The sequence below is a fragment of the Acipenser ruthenus genome, chromosome 12, assembly GCF_902713425.1.
Source record: "Acipenser ruthenus chromosome 12, fAciRut3.2 maternal haplotype, whole genome shotgun sequence".
Lineage (NCBI taxonomy): Eukaryota > Metazoa > Chordata > Actinopteri > Acipenseriformes > Acipenseridae > Acipenser > Acipenser ruthenus.
In genome coordinates, this window is record NC_081200.1 from 9,950,835 (window position 1) to 9,969,644 (window position 18,810).

Below are 18,810 nucleotides of genomic sequence, written 5' to 3' on the forward strand. Positions count from 1 at the left end.
TGGCTCTGTGTTCAGCGGGACAGTTTGGGACAGTTCAGGCTTTTCAACTCACAACCCGATGCATTCTGGTACATTTTACCTGTCTCGGGTACCATTCCTTTAAGAGAAGCAGGACTATGCTTACCAAAATACATTGGGTTGTGAGTTGAAAAGCCTGAACTATCCCAAACTGTCCTGCTGAACATGGAGCCATATGGTCACCTCAGAATGGAGCGAGGTAACTAGTGGTGTACCACAGGGATCAGTATTAGGTCCTCTGCTATTCCTAATCTACATTAATGATTTAGATTCTGGTATAGTAAGCAAACTTGTTAAATTTGCAGACGACACAAAAATAGGAGTGGCAAACACTGCTGCAGCAGCAAAGGTTATTCAAAATGATATAGACAGCATTCAGAACTGACACATGGCAAATTACATTTAATAGAGAAAAGTGTAAAGTATTGCACGCAGGCAATAAAAATGTGCATTATAAATATCATATGGGAGATACTGAAATTGAAGAAGGAATCTATGAAAAAGACCTAGGAGTTTATGTTGACTCAGAAATGTCTTCATCTAGACATTGTGGGGAAGCTATAAAAAAGGCCAACAAGATGCTCGGATATATTGTGAGAAGTGTTGAATTTAAATCAAGGGAAGTAATGTTAAAACTTTGCAATGCATTCGTAAGACCTCACCTAGAATACTGTGTTCAGTTCTAGTCACCTCGTTACAAAAAGGATATTGCTGCTGTAGAAAGAGTGCAAAGAAGAGCAACCAGAATTATCCCAGGTTTAAAAGGCATGTCGTATACAGACAGGCTAAAAGAATTGAATCTATTCAGTCTTGAACAAAGAAGACTACGCGGTGATCTGATTCAAGCATTCAAAATCCTAAAAGGTATAGACAATGTGGACCCAGGGGACTTTTTTGACCTGAAAAAAAAACAAGGACCAGGGGTCACAAATGTAGATTAGATAAAGGGGCATTCAGAACAGAAAATAGGAGGCACTTTTTTACACAGAGAATTGTGAGGGTATGGAACCAACTCCCCAGTAATGTTGTTGAAGCTGACACTCTGGGATCCTTCAAGAAGCTGCTTGATGAGATTCTGGGTTCAATAAGCTACTAACAACCAAACAAGCAAGATGGGCTGAATGGCCTCCTCTCGTTTGTAAACTTTCTTATGTTCTTACGTTCTTATACTGTATATATATATATATATATATATATATATATATATATATATATATATATATATATATATATATATTACACTTTAAGTACATTACAATGATCTAATTAAACATATTAGCAGTGTCCTAAAACTTTTTTTGTAGTTTCACAAATGCTATTGTATTGTATCTGTAATTACATTGTAATTAAATGTAATTAGGGGGCATTATTTTTAATAGGGACAAAACACAATCTTGGTTGTTAAGTATTTTAATTTTAACCACTGACAACAGATTATTCAAGAGGGGCACACTCAAATGTTGTTGGATGTGGTGACATCATTTTTCATGTTTTAAAATGTAGCACAAAAAACGTGATAACTGTATGCAATTATTCAACGCTAACATTTCATATAATGCTATAACACCATCAGTTTTTTTTTTATATCACGGTTGTTGTTTGCTTTGTAATTTGCAATTTTTTAAAAAGTGTTACCATAATTCAAATGTAATCCTAGGGCTCATTTCTAAAATCATACTGGTAATGTTAAGGTGAACCAACATTATTACCGGTACATACAAGCAAAAGGATTTAAAAGCATGTGTTATTTGTTTCCAGCCTTCAAACCAATATTAGTAGACTTTTTTGTCATTCTTGGATTCAGTAAAAGTAAAACAAAACTTGATAATGGTTTTGTAACTGGAATACTATATATGGAGATACCAATGTAACTATGACACTTAAACATATTGCCCTGCATGTTTCAAGGACAATTGTTAAAATACTAGTTGTAGGGATCATATCCTACATCATCAGTTGGACACGAAATTCCTACTTACTCGCCATTCAGCTGGTAACATTCAATGATAATCAACATGTATAAGTACCTGACATAACATAAACTTGTTCCTGTAAAATATATCAATATTTTGTTACATACTTGGGCTTTTCAGCTGCTTCTCTTTCAACCTGTTCCTGTGTTTTAAGCAATGGGCACTTGTAATTGCATTTAATCTAAAAGATGTGGTAATATGCTTGCTGGAACTGTGTCCATTCTCACTGAGTGGCTGATTTTCAACACACTGAATTCACTGATAATGTTTCATACGAGCACAGTTCACCTTTGTTAAATGACAGCCATGGAAGGGAGCCAAGAAGTGGAGGGAGCGTTCTGTGCACTGTTTGTCTGCTCCTTCCATTTTAATCTGCCCTGGGGCATTCCAGACTGAGAGCATTTTGAACATCTCAGGTGGAACTGTTTGTAAAAGTCAGCAGTATTCTTTTGTGCCCAGGTCTAGTCTCAAGATATTTTAGACACCAAAACACTGGAAAGACATCTGCAAAGCTGCCTCAACTATTTCCATGGCCTAGGCCCTGTACCTGCCTTTACCTGTCATTGGTAAACAAAGCATTCTGGGAGAAGCCAGGGTTAGTTGCACACCTTAGTTACACACTAAGCAAACTATTACCAGGTGTGCTTGCTGAACAGACTCTCCATCAGCGTTCTGTCATGCATAAGATGTTTATCCAATTTGTCAAGATAATCTGTCCTCAAACAAGTCCTGGGACTAGGCCTCTGAACAACCTGAGCTCAGGCGGTATAATGTAACCCTACTTTTCCATCTCATTTTGCCTAATCGCTGTGTCAACTCTTCCCAGCTTTAAGCAAACTGAAAGTAATTATATAATTCTTAACTGAATTATCTCTTCACTTGCTGGCTGATGTGCAAGTAACTTCGAAAAATGCTGTAAATCTGCTTCATCCCTTTCCAAACAGATCAGCAACGATGTTTCACAAATTTAGGCTCATTAATGGACCTGTTATCTGTTTATACTGTCAGGTTTATTGGCTGGCTAATCATGTTGATTTTACTGAAATAAATTGGTCTGGGAGATGCTGAATTTGAATAAATCACATGCTTTTCACAAATGCTGCAAAGCCAACACATCAAATATAGGTTTCTAATTATAAAGGTTTATTATTATTATTATTATTATTATTATTATTATTATTATTATTATAATAATAATAATAATAATAATAATAATAATAATAATGTTTTTTTGTTTGTTTTGTTTTTAACAATATATCACTTAAGAAAGATTACTGTGGTAGACCATGGTAAAAGTTAAGTAATGTGTAATATATTGATTGAAAAATCACAGTTTACCATGGTTAACTTTAACATGAGACTGTCACCCCTGTATATTAACAAACATTTGTCTAGAGTTAACACTTTGATGAATATCAACAACAGCAAACAAGTCAAATGTTTAAATTTCAGGTGTATTTGGGCCCACCCTGAGTTTTGGGAATGGCTTTTCTCTTAACGACTCATAAGATTTACATATCATTTAATTTTAATTTAACTGCAGATATCATTGCAGTGATATTAAAAGAAAGCATATGCACTAAACATTTTTTTTTGTTTCTTTTCTTTTTGCCTTTTTGTTTCGCAAATAGTTCAGAATTATCCTCCAGTAAGTTTCAGCTGTTCAGTTGCTTAGAAACACCAACAAAAGAGATTCTGGTGTGTGCCAGTCAAAAACACTGAAAACTAAGAGTAGCCAGGTCTGTGGGAGAAATATATGAAAAACAACACACATTAAAGCATCGGATGATCAATCGGAAATAAGGTGGGACAACATTTTGGAGTGCAACAAAAAAAAAGAAAATCAGTCAAATAGACTCATCTGTCCCATTCCTCATTCTTATTTAGTGTTTCAAGTTGATTGTCTCAAGCAGTGTCGTAACCAGAGTTGACATTCTACCGAGGCCAAACGTAGGATTCAAGCTATAGCTGCAGTATTTATATGGCTGCTTGGTATTTACTATTCAACCGTCAACTCTATGTTACACGGCAAACCAATAGAGAAAATTAAGGAGTCTTTTGTACTGTACCAGAAATTTTACATGAGCACCAGCATTGATGATGCAAAAAAACAACCGAGGACACGACCTCTGTATCCTCCTAGCTAGTTACGGCCATGGTCTCAAGGCAATGAAAACTTACAAACTCAAATTCATTCTGAAATGATGTTCACTGCCTGTGTAAAATTGCCCATCTTATATAAAGTACTGGTAAATGTATGACATTATGCTATTTTTACGTGGTTATTTTCTGTTTGTGTTAATGTGCTGCGTTTGTAAATTAAAAGAAACTGAATTATTCGCTATAGGCTATGATATAAATACCAAACAATGAGCAGTAACACTGTATATTCACAAAGCCAGTACATTATTATTATTATTCATTTCTTAGCAGAGGCCCTTATCCAGGGCGACTTACAATTGTTACAAGATATCACATTATACATTATTTCACATTATACAGTTATCACATTATTTTTTTACATACAATTGCCCATTTATACAGTTGGGTTTTTACTGGAGCAATCTAGGTAAAGTACCTTGCTCAAGGGTACAACAGCAGTGTCCCCCACTGGGGATTGAACCCACAACCCTCCGGTCAAGAGTCCAGTGCCCTAACCACTACTCCACAGTACATATGTATACATCTAAAACAATAAATATCTCTACATTATATATTTATGTCTGTTTGTTTTTAATGCCTCATAATATATACAGGTAGTTGAAATGGGTCGTAATGTTATTGCCATCATCTGAATTTAGATTTAGAAAGCTGGTGAACCCTTTTTACCTTGTGAAAACAGATAGCATTGCACCATCAGGTGAAAATCTAATGCAAACACTGGCTAAGTACTGATAAGAATCCAAAAACTAAACACTGAATTCCAACTAATGAATAAATCACTGGGGTAAGATCAAGTCTAAATACACACCCTTAGTTAAATATGGTTTTATTACCAGAGTTACCTAAGTTTCCGTGCAATGGGGAAATGGTATGTTTGCCAGCAACAGGAATCTGAGACATATTTAATTTTGCATCACTCATTTTATGTTTATTTTTAATATTTTATTTTCCTTACAGTACTACAGTATTTCAGTAAATATTTCAGTGATGAAAAAATATGTACACTCTTAAAAACATGCAAAAAGCAACACAGCTTGTGTTTGATTATGGGCATCTCAGTTTGTGTCATCTGTAACACAAGCTGTGTTCTTAATCAGAGATTTAACACTAAAAGTGGTTTATTTTTAGTACAAAGGCAAAGAGTTAATTTTCAAAGGACTAAAATCATTTTCAACAAAAAAAAGCCACAGTAATTTCAAGTTTGTTCATGTGCCATTTTATTATCTAATTATTTTGACCACTCTGTTCTTAACTCTACTGTTGATACCTGTTGTGCTGCATGTAAAATATGGTCTTACCTTCACACTGCACATATTTTGCTAATGACAAATTGTTATTTGCACTTCAAGACTATATTATCCAACACTGTGGTTAATTGTATGAAAATAATACAGTGGCTGGAGTAACAGTAGAGTAAAGAGCACACTTTCAGTCCTTTCAAGACGTCACAAGGGGAAGTCAAACACAATCAGACCTAAAGCACGCCTTTTGTATGCAGAAGTGGATATAGCAAATTATGTCCAGTTTTCATGTTGGTGTCAAGCCCACCTGTTCCTCTGGCTTCAGAGAAGCATCAACACCCTTTTCTGTGGATGGATTCACCTTTTTTGTCAGCAGCCCCCACAGAAATGCATGCCCTCATGATGGTCTAGACTTCAAACCATCGTTGATAATTTCGGTGTATTCTTGTAGAACTGGTTGAGCGGGGTGTGGATGAAAGGCCTACCGCAGGCTAGCAACAGACCAAAAGACTGGCTGCCTGGAACACCCAGGCAGTCTCCTGTGCCACGGAGGCAGCAAGCCATTTCTGTATGTTTTTGGATGCATAAGCTGTTTATCTTGATACCACCATGCAAGATGCTGGCACACAAAACATTTATATTGACAGGGTGCTACATAATGTAAAAAAAACACTTGAAATGAAACGCCTTGGGCACGTTGTATTGTGTCATATTTTTCTTCAACATTTTTTTGTATTTAACTCAACAGAACACTCAAATAACAAACATTATTATGATCTAAAAGGAATACATTGAATACAACTAGTTTTTGCTCCATAACATACCCCCCCCCCCCCCCCCGTATGTTATGACATCATTTTTCGTGTTTTGTGGTATAAATATAATTAGCAGATTAGGATTCTACTAAATTATTATTATTATTATTATTATTATTTATTTCTTAGCAGACGCCCTTATCCAGGGCGACTTACAATCGCAAGCAAATACATTCAAGTGTTACAATATAAGTCATACAATAAGAACAAGAAATACAATAATTCTCAAGTGTGACAAACCACAATTCAATAATACAGCAGATAATAGTGAAAGTTACATCAGGATATGATTAAATAGTGATAGTTACATCAGGATATGATTAAGTACAAAATACTACAGATTAAACACTTGGCAGATTACAATATTCTGAGGTACAGGATTAAATGCAGTAAAATAGGGGGCGGATAAGAGCAAAATAAAGCATATTTAAATGAAGGGTGATAGTGTCCCAGGATACAACAGAGGAGTTCTACAGGTGCTGTTTGAAGAGGTGAGTCTTAAGGAGGCGCCGGAATGTGGTCAGGGACTGGGCAGTCCTGACATCTGTAGGAAGGTCGTTCCACCACTGCGGAGCAAGGGTGGAGAAGGAGCGGGCTCGGGAGGCAGGGGAGCGTAGCGGAGGTAGAGCCAGTCTTCTAGTGCAGGCGGAGCGGAGAGGTCGAGTGGGGGTGTAGGGAGAGATGAGGGTCTGGAGGTAGCTGGGTGCAGTCTGATCAAGGCATCTGTAGGCTAGTACAAGAGTCTTGAACTGGATGCGAGCGGTGATCGGGAGCCAGTGGAGCGAGCGGAGTAGTGGAGTAGCGTGGGCGAAGCGAGGTAGAGAGAACACCAGGCGAGCAGCAGAGTTCTGGATGAGCTGGAGCGGACGGGTGGCGGACGCAGGGAGGCCAGCCAGGAGGGAGTTGCAGTAGTCTAGGCGGGAGAGTACCAGGGCCTGGACCAGGAGCTGGGTAGCATAGTTGGTGAGGAAGGGTCGGATTCTTCGGATGTTGCTCAGGAAGAATCTGCAAGTGCGTGCCAGAGTGGAGATGTGCTGGGAATAAGAGAGGCAGGGGTCCAGGGTGACTCCAAGGTTCTTAGCTGAGGAAGAGGGAGAGAGGGAGAGAGGGTGGGGTTTATTAATTTTGTTGCAGATGCACAGTCTGGGACACAACCAACATTTTTCTGATGCTCTCTGAACAGCACAGGGAAATGTAATGCAATCTTGCTCGGTTTTACACAGGCCCTTTCGATACGGGGCAAATGGAAATAAATTGAACTTCTGTTGTTACAATTCTCTGAAACCACCAATATTTCACCATATTACATGGCTGTCAAATGAAAAGTTTAAGAAATGTTCTCTCTTTCATTGGAGGGATCATGGGTGACCATTGTGGAGACAATGCTACTGATTCCATGGGGAATCTGTCATGTGATGGTTCATCACTGAGAGACACTAAAGAATGACTGACAGGTAATTGCTTTGAAAATATACTGAAACTAAAACAGATGACACTCATATCTAAAAGGAAATTATGTCAAAGTGTAACCGAGCTGTTGAGTGGTGTGTGGGTGCTGACGTCACAGACCAGGAACAGAAACCAAAACAATGAATGGCGGTGGTGAAACTGCAGCGCTACGGTGCTCAGTGTTTTATTAAATACAACAAACAGTTCAAACAAAACAAAACACTACAAACCAAAAAGGCATGTTAGCCAAACAAATAGAAATAAACAAATAAACAGACACTAAGTAATATGGCTTTTCCATAACGTGTACCTTTTCTCTGCTCGATAGCATTCGCTCAGTCTCTCTCTCCCGAGCGCGGACAGCTGCAGGCTTTTATATTCTGGCCGAGGGGTTAACTAGCTGTTAATTAATTATGCTATTACCCCTCGGTCATAGTCTGCACGAGTTTAATAAGGATGCGTGACTGTCAGCTAGTTAAATAAATCACTAGCTGATCAGTCACGCATCCTCACAGGGTTTTTAAAAATATACATACAAAACAATAACAAACAATAATCGGCTTTTGCCGTCATATAAACATAAATCATAATATAAAATAAATAATAAACAAAGGGACTGGACACTCTGCCACACAAAGCTAATTCAATCTGAGGTTCATATTTTTTTAGTCTTTCATTTGAATTTGATGCCTCAGATGTTTTGGTGTTACCAAGACAAATATTCGATTTCCTCTGATTGAACATTAGGGTGGACTGCGGTACTGGTTTTACCACATTAGTTTAGATTAGGCCAGTAGATATCAGGTTAGGAGCAGTAAAATCATTTTAACAGAACATACTGCTTTACCCAAAAAAGATTCTAAAAATGGAATCTATACTTTTTATACAATTTTATGAGTGGTAGGAGGCTATCATATTTTAACATACACATAGTATCACAATGGAATGACCCAATACAGACCAATAATTTCTTGCAGTAGCAGTACCAGTATTCTATCATATCAAAACCACTGTCCACTTTTCTGTAAGTGCACAAAGCAATAATACATTAAGCATTTGGAAACTTAAGAGAACTGCAGACTACAATTATAACATAAAGAGAATAGCTTTAACTCAATTGAGGTTTAAGTATTTTAGTAAAAAAAAATGCACAGATTTCTTCCTTAGTAAAAGTCAGTAAATGAGCTGGGAAATACATTACAATTTTTCAATTCTTGTTGGCTGTGGTTTTGAAAAAAAAAAAATGTTATTTGCTTAGTAATCTGCTTTTCTGTGTAAGTTGTTAAGGGTTACCACAGGCAGCTGATTGCTTCTTTGTTTAAAGTAGGAAATCAGGTCCTTTCATTAGTTCCCATAATGTTTAGGAGAGCTACCTGCATTCAGTCTGACTGGGTTCCTGCTCCTCTAATTAGATAGCTACAATTTCTACATTTCCTTGAGTACCTGTTCCTAATAAGCCTGATTTAAAATTAAACAAGCCTGCTTTTCTCAAAAGCTATGCTGAGACAAGGCCCACCGAGGAGCTAATACTCTGAGCAATATTTATACAGAGATTGATGGGAAGAGACTTGAGTGTTACAAACACAAACTCACCGGAGATGCCATTCTGTTAAATTAATATCACTTGCATGCAAATATGCAAAATAAAAGATTTATTTATACATATGCCTCAATGTAGCATAGTTCTTCCATCGTGTCTGAGAAGAATATAAAAGAATGGACAATAAATCTTTTGTGTCAAAGTCTACCTAGCCAGACAGTCTGGTGTAAATTCAAGACAGTTCACAGCTTTGTGAATGGTTGGATGGTAGTTGCTGGTTATTCCTGCTGAGAGATAAATGGTTCCTAAATATCACTAAATAAATGACACCTAATACGTCACAAATTTGGAAAGAGTTGGTCTTAAAATCCAAGAACAATGCAATTTTTAATGGCTGTGTTGTTTAGGGACTATTACAAGCAGAGCATTCTGAGGCAACAACCAAATTAGCAAAGATATTTTTATATGCCGGAAGCATATAAAACAAGAGCACTGTTTTTATATGTTTTCTTGTGGGGCGTATAACTTCCTTTTTGGATAGTTCTGATAATTTGTGTACAGCTTCATAATGGAGAGGGAACAAAAAATGCACAGTTGCAGATTGTTGTAACAAAGGATTCTCCAAAAACCCTGAAGACCTACACATAGGCTATTAAGCAGCTGCGAGCGTACATTGGTGTTATTTGCTGTGTTAGGCAAAAAACCTTGTGCTATATAATGTCTCATTATAAACTACAGAATATATAAATTGACAGTTCTTAACCTAATTTTGAGTCACTTTTATACATTTGCCTATCAGTGGATATTTCTCCATATGCTGTCCACATTTCTTCACATCAATCAGTTTCAGTGGTAACAACCATCTCCTGGAAAGATTGATATTCAGGGTGTCTGAAGGGAGTTGTTATAAAGCTTTTCAACAACTTCCCATTGTTTTAAATGCTAGGCTTCTCAGCCATTGTTGTAAATAATGGAGCATGACAGTTCCATAGTTTTAAAATGACCTTTAACCCCACTGTAATGATGCAGTAGGAATCACACTGAAAAAACAAGTATGTGGACCTGTGATAGAGAGCGAAAGAATCCTAATCAACAATCTCCCTCCCGACCTGTGAGGGCGCTGTATAACAGGAACAGTGTGCCCCGGACTGGATGGTTTGACAGTTCATTCCAGGGTCAGTCGGAAGTCGGCCATCCAAAAAGGGGGCAAAGCCACAATACTAGAAGACAGTGCCTTACTGCGGTAGGCGATGTGTGAGTCATGGATTGGAGACGTGATTGCACTCGCTACTAAAGGGGGTGTGACTGGAGGTATATCAGGGAATGTCTCAGAGTGATCTGTTCCTTTGTTATCATTGTTTGTCATTGTTAGACAGCTAACACTAGCCGGGAGCTGTCGCTATAGGCCAGCACTAACCCGGACAGCACTGCACTACTGTTCACTAATAACTTGTATTTCACCACTTGCACCAAAGCACGCACTCTGGACTTGTGATTGTGTTTTTGTTCTGTGTGTGTTTATACCATGTTTATTATTTCGGGACTGAACCCCGTGGTTTAAACTGTGCAATATTATTTACGGTTGCCAAACAACCAGGATTATAAAAACAAATAAAGAATTGTTTAGACTTTGAACTTTGTTGTTTGTCATCTGTTTACGCATTGCATCACCCCTACACCTGTGCACTACAAACCACTTTGCCACACGTGGTGTCAGAACATGGGATCATGGATGTCGCTGCATTATCCGTGCTGCAGGAAGCGCTGGACCAGAGACAGGTGGCTACAGAAAGAAAGAGAGAGGAGAGGTACACGGCGCTGATCGAGAGGATCGGCATCAAATACCAGCATGACCCATGATGCTGCCCCCTAAAGCGCGGGCGCAGAAAATGACAACAGAGGATGACCCAGAGGGATACCTGGTTGCCTTTGAACGGCTGACTACCGCCGTGTCATGGCCTCAGGAATATTGGGCTAGCCAGCTGTGCAGCTGCTTAATCGGGGATGCCCAAGCAGTCTACCAGGCTATGACGAGGAAGAGGCCAGCAAGTACAACATGGTCAAGCAGGCCATCTGAACATCACTGGAGAAACACAATGGGTGTGCTTCAGGGAGTACCTGCAGACACCGGAGACCCACCCCAGGGTGGTTGCCCAGCAGTTGTGCGACCACATAGTGCACTGGCTTTGCCCTCGCGAGAAAACAGGGGTGCAAATGGGCGAAGCCATCGCTCTGGAGAAGTTTTGCCATGTGGTTGGCACCGAGACCCAAACTTGGATACGGCGCCGCAATCCGGCCACCCTGGAAGCCGCAATTCAACTGGCTAAGGACTTCGAGGACTCCCTGCTCTCCTCTCCGACCAGCCTACTGATCGCTAGCTCCCCAGTAGCAGGGGACTGGCTCCACTTCCACCATCTCCTCTCCAGACCTCCCAGATCACCGACCCCAATGGGCAGCCCAACCTCCTTACCATGGAGGCGACGGCTGACCCCCAGCTGGAGTAGATTCAATGCCCCTGACTCGCTGCCTTATCAGAAGCGGGACAGATATGTAACCCCAGTCCCTTCTGCCCCTCCTATCTATTCCAGGTGCCATCCCACAGGATATACTGCCCAGCTGTGCTCCCAGCAATAAAGTGCAACGTGGCGGCATGTTATCTGGCATCAGAAATGGGTAAGAGAGGGGTAAATGGTCGGGAGGAGCCTTGTATCATTGATGTGGTTGTCGGTAAAGTGAGTACCCATGCATTATTGGACTCAGGGTGTGGGCAGACCTTAATTTGGACAGCTCTCTTGGGCGGTGTGTGTGGCAGCCACAAGGTCAGGTGGTGATCTCCTCCTGTATCCATGGAGATACGGCTGCATACCCCACACTAAAAATATATATATTGGCAGGACCGATGCAGCGTCACCTCGTAATGGGGGTGGTGGAAAAGCTACCACACCCAGTAATTCTGGGCCGGGACTGGCCAGAGTATAAACAATTGCTTAAAAAGGCAGTCCCGACCGTCCACGTAAACGTGGCAGAAAAACAAGGGGAAACGATTGTTTTCTTCCCTTTTTCGTCCTAGAAAAACAAAAAAAGAGAGAAGGTGCATCAATGAGACGAGGTTGGGGTCTGGTGGGAGAAAGCTTGGATGGTATCAAACGCCAATCAAAGGGAGTCGGTACGCAGTGTGACCGAGAGGGCGGGGTTACTGGGCCATCCAGGGCAGATGTTACTCCGGCCCCTCTCAATATACTGGACATGTGGGACCGAAGCGCGGGCCTAGTGTGGTGCCAGCGCAACGACTCCACACTGGTGCATGCTTGGGGACAGGTCTGATCTATTGAAGGTAAGGATGTTGAAGACACTGGGGCGCTAGTATATCCACACTTCATTATCAATGGGCAATTATTATACAGGGTGAACCCTGCCACGGGTAGGACTTCATAAGGAAGTTTTGAAATATGTAGCCACGTGCCCAGACTGCCAGCGAGTAGCGCCTGGTCAAGTGCCTTTGGTCCCACTGCCAGTCATTTCCACTCCCTTTGAATGCATTGCAATGGACATTGTAGGCCATTTGCTACCTTCTGACTCTGGGTATACGTATATATTAGTGGTGGTAGATTATGCAACGCGTTACCCAGAGGCAGTTCCATTGACATCTACTAGTGCAGCTGCAATAGCCAAGGAATTAGTGCAGATTATGTCTAGAATAGGGATCCCCAAAGAGATACTGATTGATCATGAAACTAACTTTTTGTCTCAGACGTTACAGCAAGTATATAAAATATAAAAAATACGTCCCATCCGGACATCTGTTTTCATCCACAGATGGACGGTTTGGTGGAACCAAGAGCAAAAATGGGCAATGCTTCTTTCCTACCTCCTTTTTGCAGTGAGAGAGGTGCCGCAGAGTTCTCCCCCTTCGAGCTTTTGTACGGACGACAGCCTTGCGGCATCCTTGATCTATTGAGAGAGGGGTGGGAAGAGCACAAAGGTTCATCCAAAAATGTAGTGTAGCATGTGCTCCTACTCAGAGATCGCCTGGATTTGGTCAGTCGTTTGGCCCAGGACAATCTAAAATCAGCTCAGCACCAGCAAAAGCAGCAGCAACAGAACAATCAAAATGCACACATTCGGACCTTTTGACACATTGCTGTGTATTGCCTGGGATTATTATTTATGGTCACCAAACAACTGGGATTATAAAAACAAATAAAGGATTGTTTGGACGGTGAACTTTGTTGTCTGTCATCTGTTTACGCATTGCATCACCTCTACACCTGTGCACTACACTTTGCCACAGGACTTTCTTGGTTGTTTGTTACATCAGATTAGTATGGATGGCTGGAAAACATATCAGAAGTCAAGCTTGTGTGTGTGCATTGTGTCTAAGTGACGACTGACTAATCACACTATAAAAATATGTGACTGCCCACAAGAAAAAGATCTGACATTAAATGTTTTTGTTCAGTAGAAAGGTGTACATGGATAGACACAGCAAACACTGTTTATTTTTTTTTTAGTGAAGGATTTTATTTAAAAAAAAAAAATTGTAAAAATTATACAAATACATATATATGGTTTAATTGAATAAAACTATCAACTCTAGCTGGGTATGAAAGTGAATAAAAGTGAGTACTATAAGTGGTCAAAGTTCAGTCGTTTTTAAAACAAATATTAGCTACGGTAATTAAAAAATAAAACTTCTTCCAGTTACCTCCTTGTAGCGTTGCCCCGGTCTGTAGAGGCAATTTCCCACAGCAATAAAAGTTATAATTATCCTGATGTTAATCGCTGCAAGATGACTACGAGGGATTGGCCTTTCCCCTCCTCTTAATTCACTCACAGATCTTATCTCCCTGACAGGTTCTGTCAGACCAAGGGCTCCTGAGCTGGGAGAAGGATGTTTTTTCTCAAAACTAATTTGCTGGAAAAATAGAATAGAGGTAGTGCTTCTTGGCAGGGCGTTCAAAGAAGACAGCAAGTTAATCCATGGGACAAACTTCTGTTGTTTTGCAACCACAGCACTCTAGACATTGAATAAATACATTTACAAAAATGTAACAAATGGCAATGCTGTTTCAGAATCTGACTGAATAAAATAAACATCATCAAAATAAAGCACCACACATTTAGTTATTTATACCCTGACACTAAAATGTATGGCACATTGCCAAACAACATTGCAAAGATTTACAATACTGGTATTTTTTAAAGTGTCTACATTGGGCATTAATTGCCCAATTAGTAAGTAACATGCTTTTGGGGTTAATACTTAACCTTCTAAATGTATTATTTGCAAAATGTGTAATTAAGCTGAAAAATGAGGTGGGCTTTGCTGAAAACAAGAAAAAGGTGTTCTTAAAGTGATAGAAGATGGGCTTAAGCAGACTTACTAACTAATCAGCAGGGGTGCCTGCAGCATCAATCCACAGATGGTTAAAGCTTAACAAATACCATAAATATATTCATAAATAGTTATAATACTAGTCTGGGGTGTCCACTGGTTTTCTGTGGCATCAATACTGAACGTCCAGACACTAAAACATTTCTTCTGTGTTGTACAGGCCCCTCTAAACTAATACTACTGGAAGTTGATGTCATCTTCATTAAAAATATATCTATAGCTATAGCTAAAAGTTTTGCATCACCCTATAGAATTAACTAATTTTGCTTCATAAAGTAGAATGAAACCTACTGAATAATGTTACGTTAACATATTGAATTACATACCGCTTTCTAGTTTTCCATATATGTAATGAAAAACTAACAAAAATGTAAAAATATGACATTTCGAAATCTAACATGAAATACTATACTACTATTAGGGCTTCCGGTAGACTTTTATAATATCATTTTGTAGTTTCTTTGTTTACATGATCAAAGAAAAAAATTATGTTCATGTAGTTTTTGTCTCAATCCTAAAATTCCAGTTGATGCAAAACTTGTGGCCATTGCAGTAGTTTCCACTTACGAAAAACAACTTGTACGTGCATTCAGAGACATGCAAATATGAATTGTTTTTTTTCATACAGTATTACATTTTTACCTTTTAACCAAATGACTCACAGGAAAAAATGCTTGTTTTCAGTTTATTTTAAAAGGAATAAGTTGTCACTAGTAACAAAGTAGTTGCATTTAAGAGCACTAAAAAAACATTGTGAGTTAATTATTGTTTTAAAACATATATATATATAATTCATTGGAGACTACACTAGAGTATTTTTTTCCCCAAACTGGTCTGTGTCTGAAAGGACTGTTTGGGATAAAAACTTAGACCACAATGCTTAAAACCAAATAAACCTCATGTCTATTAAATTTTATTATTATTATTAATTTCTTAGCAGATTCCCTTATCCAGGGTGACTTACAAGATATCACAATTATTTTACATACAATTACCCATATATACAGTTGGGTTTTTACTGGAGCAATTTAGGTAAAGTACCTTGCTCAAGGGTACAGCAGCAGTGTCCCCCACCTGGGGTTGAACCCACGACCCTCCAGTCAAGAGTCCAGAGCCCTAACCACTACTCCACACTGCTGCCATATAATAACTAGTTATTCCTTGTAGATCATTTGTATCCATGGTTCCTTAAGTAACTATAAACATTTACAATGTATAGCAGTTAACATCTACATGTGTTATTATTGATGTATTAATTTATTACACTTATGTTCCCTACATAACTAACCCAGCTTATTCTCACAGTTCTCTGGTTTGTGTTTAGCTGGAGTATATGAAGTTATTTATCTTCCAATTATCAGCTTCATTAGTTGTCGCGAAATAGCAACCAAAACGACAACTTATGACAACCTGCAAGTCAAGCAGAAATTATGACCTGTGATGGCTCTGCAAAGAAGCAAGAAAGATGGCCTGTGACATCTCTCTACTGTGCTGCAGCCGTGAGCAGCTGGTTAGAGGGAATGGGGAGAGCTGTGAGTCTTTTAGCTGCAGCTGTATCCAAACAGAGAAGGGTTAACGAATGAATTGGAGACGGGAAAAGGCAAAAAACCTGAGCTATGTGGCACCTCCATTTCTTTACACAGGCTAGTTCATACCATTGACTCAACAAGTTTTTTCTTCTCCCAGGGGGAGGACTCGTTGCCCTAGCAAAGAAGGTAGTCAGTATATCAAATGCTTGTGCACCCTAGTAAGGGAGTCATGTTTCTTCTTTTTAGATATTGGACCTGTTTACAGGAAGTATGACTTTAGAGGTCACAGAAAGTGCAGCCCTGTTATCATAAGATAGACCGCACCTGATTTCAACTTTTTTTTCTCTTTTTTTTTTAAACAATGAAGCAAGAAGCAACTTGCATATATTACAAAATACACAAACAGCAATATTTAACCTACTGTAATAATACAAGAAATGTAATATATAAATGTAATATATAAATGTAATATATATATATATATATATATATATATATATATATATATATATATATATAGTTTTATAGCAGACAGACCGGAAAGTATTGCTTTCCGGGTTTAAAAACATTAAGTGAAGTGGAACAGGTTATTTAAACTGTGTGTACTGCTGATATTGACACACTATCTTTTGAATTAGAGCTTGCTGGGTCTGAGATCGCTTGGTTTTATGTTTTCTATGTACCACTTTGGTCCGATGGTATTTACACCTACACCTTCACCCTTTGTATTCAGTGCATACTAAATATAGCTTACCATCAAATCTGTATTCAGCTATTCTGTCTCAAAAATACCTTTAAAATAAAGCTCTAGTTAATATATTGTGCATTGCTACGGAGAGTTTAATTGAATTAATTTGTACTTGTTACATTGTACTTGTTATGTAATATAGAATACTCAATTAACGTATATATGAAAGATATGTACAACATATCGAAACGTTGGGCAGCTGGCTCTTTGAGCTAAAATATATAAAGAGCTAAAGAGCTTTCTGCTAAAATGTTATTTGATGCGGAATAAACAACTTTGGCCTCTGGGGAAACTACCTTACTGGCTGAACAAAATCTAGATAAAGGGAGAACATAAAAGTATTTTTTAAATGATAAGATTTGTGTTTTAGTATTTTGAAGTAAACACAGCAGTATAATGGAGTTTTGTGCCTTAGTTTGCTGTGCTGTTAGACTGATGATTGCCCCCACACAGCTCAGGAGAACCGAAGGTTCAGTGGGCGACCTCCGATCCCAACCTAGCCACTTTCTCTTTTACACCCAGGAACTTGAGAGAGGATGTACTATTATGTTTTTAATAAAACTGATTATTAAAAACCATAAAACAATTATTTAACAAAGACTTTTAATTTCTGTCATAAATACATCTGATAACTATAATGGACATGTTCATACTTAGAAAGAAGAAAACACACACACACACACACACACACTTTGCTAGACTATAGATTTGCGTTTTGTTGTCCTTGTTTTGGATTACTGTCTGATCACAGCTGTGGTGAGTTTAGTTTGACTTATTTTTATTTTTACTGTGTGATTGTTGTGGTCTTTCTAATGTTTTTTATACTGACATAGAACTGTAGCAGTAGTGCTTGTTTATATGTATACAAGATTCCCCCCCTCCCTCTCCCTCCCTTTAAATAACGTTATTAACTATGCGCATTACAAAAATGTAATTATTTAATTGATTGTCCAGTATTTATATAATAAGGAATGGAATCAATCGTCGTAGCAGCCCTAATGCTGAACTCCCTATGGATTCCCCAGCAAAGACCAGCAACTCTGCACAGCCAGGATGTGAACCTGCGCTGTATGATTCACCCTGCACACCACGTGGGTGTGCTTTTACCAGGTGAGCCACTCTGGGACAAGATTTTACATTTTTCGCTCAAGATTGTGCAAAAGTACCACATATAAACATTTACATTTGGCCATTTACAAAGTGATTAAAAATAAACACAGATAACAGAAGCCCTTAATATACGATACACGTTTATTATTATAATTGTTTTATTAAACAAAAACAACTCTATGGAATAAATTCTATGCAGCTATAGACTCACAGACCGTTTAAACATGACTAGTAATCAGTGAATCTTTTTTTTAAACTGTTTATATACTGTACAACACATTTACACTAGACATTTAAATTAGGTGGGTCTGCTCAAATAGGTGATCAGTTTGGATTAATTATGAAAAGCAAACAACTGAATGAATGAAATGAATTGTTGGACAGAATAAAGCTTTGACTCCTTCATAAACCTGAAAATCAAACAAGTGTTATCAGATACCTCATAACTATATTATTCCTACATTTGGCAAGGCTTTATGGATTTGCAGTATGAATAGCTAAAAACGATTTCAAACATAACAGCTGTATATCTAAAGTCGTTAAGTCCACATAGCGTGTATTTATATTTAACTCAATATTTAATTCCCTGTTTTGCTGACACTTAGGTCATATGTGTACTTGTCATGGGTACAGTGTTGTACAAAAGACATTTTGTCTTATCGTATTTTATCTAGTGTTTGGGTTTCTACATGTAGCACATCAGAGACGGCTGTGTATTTGTTGTGATTGCAGATCATTCAGCAATGATGCTGATATGATATATATAATTGAATAGGTTTATTGTTCTTATCAAAAGTAACTTTCAAATTGACATTAAAAAATAAGTCAT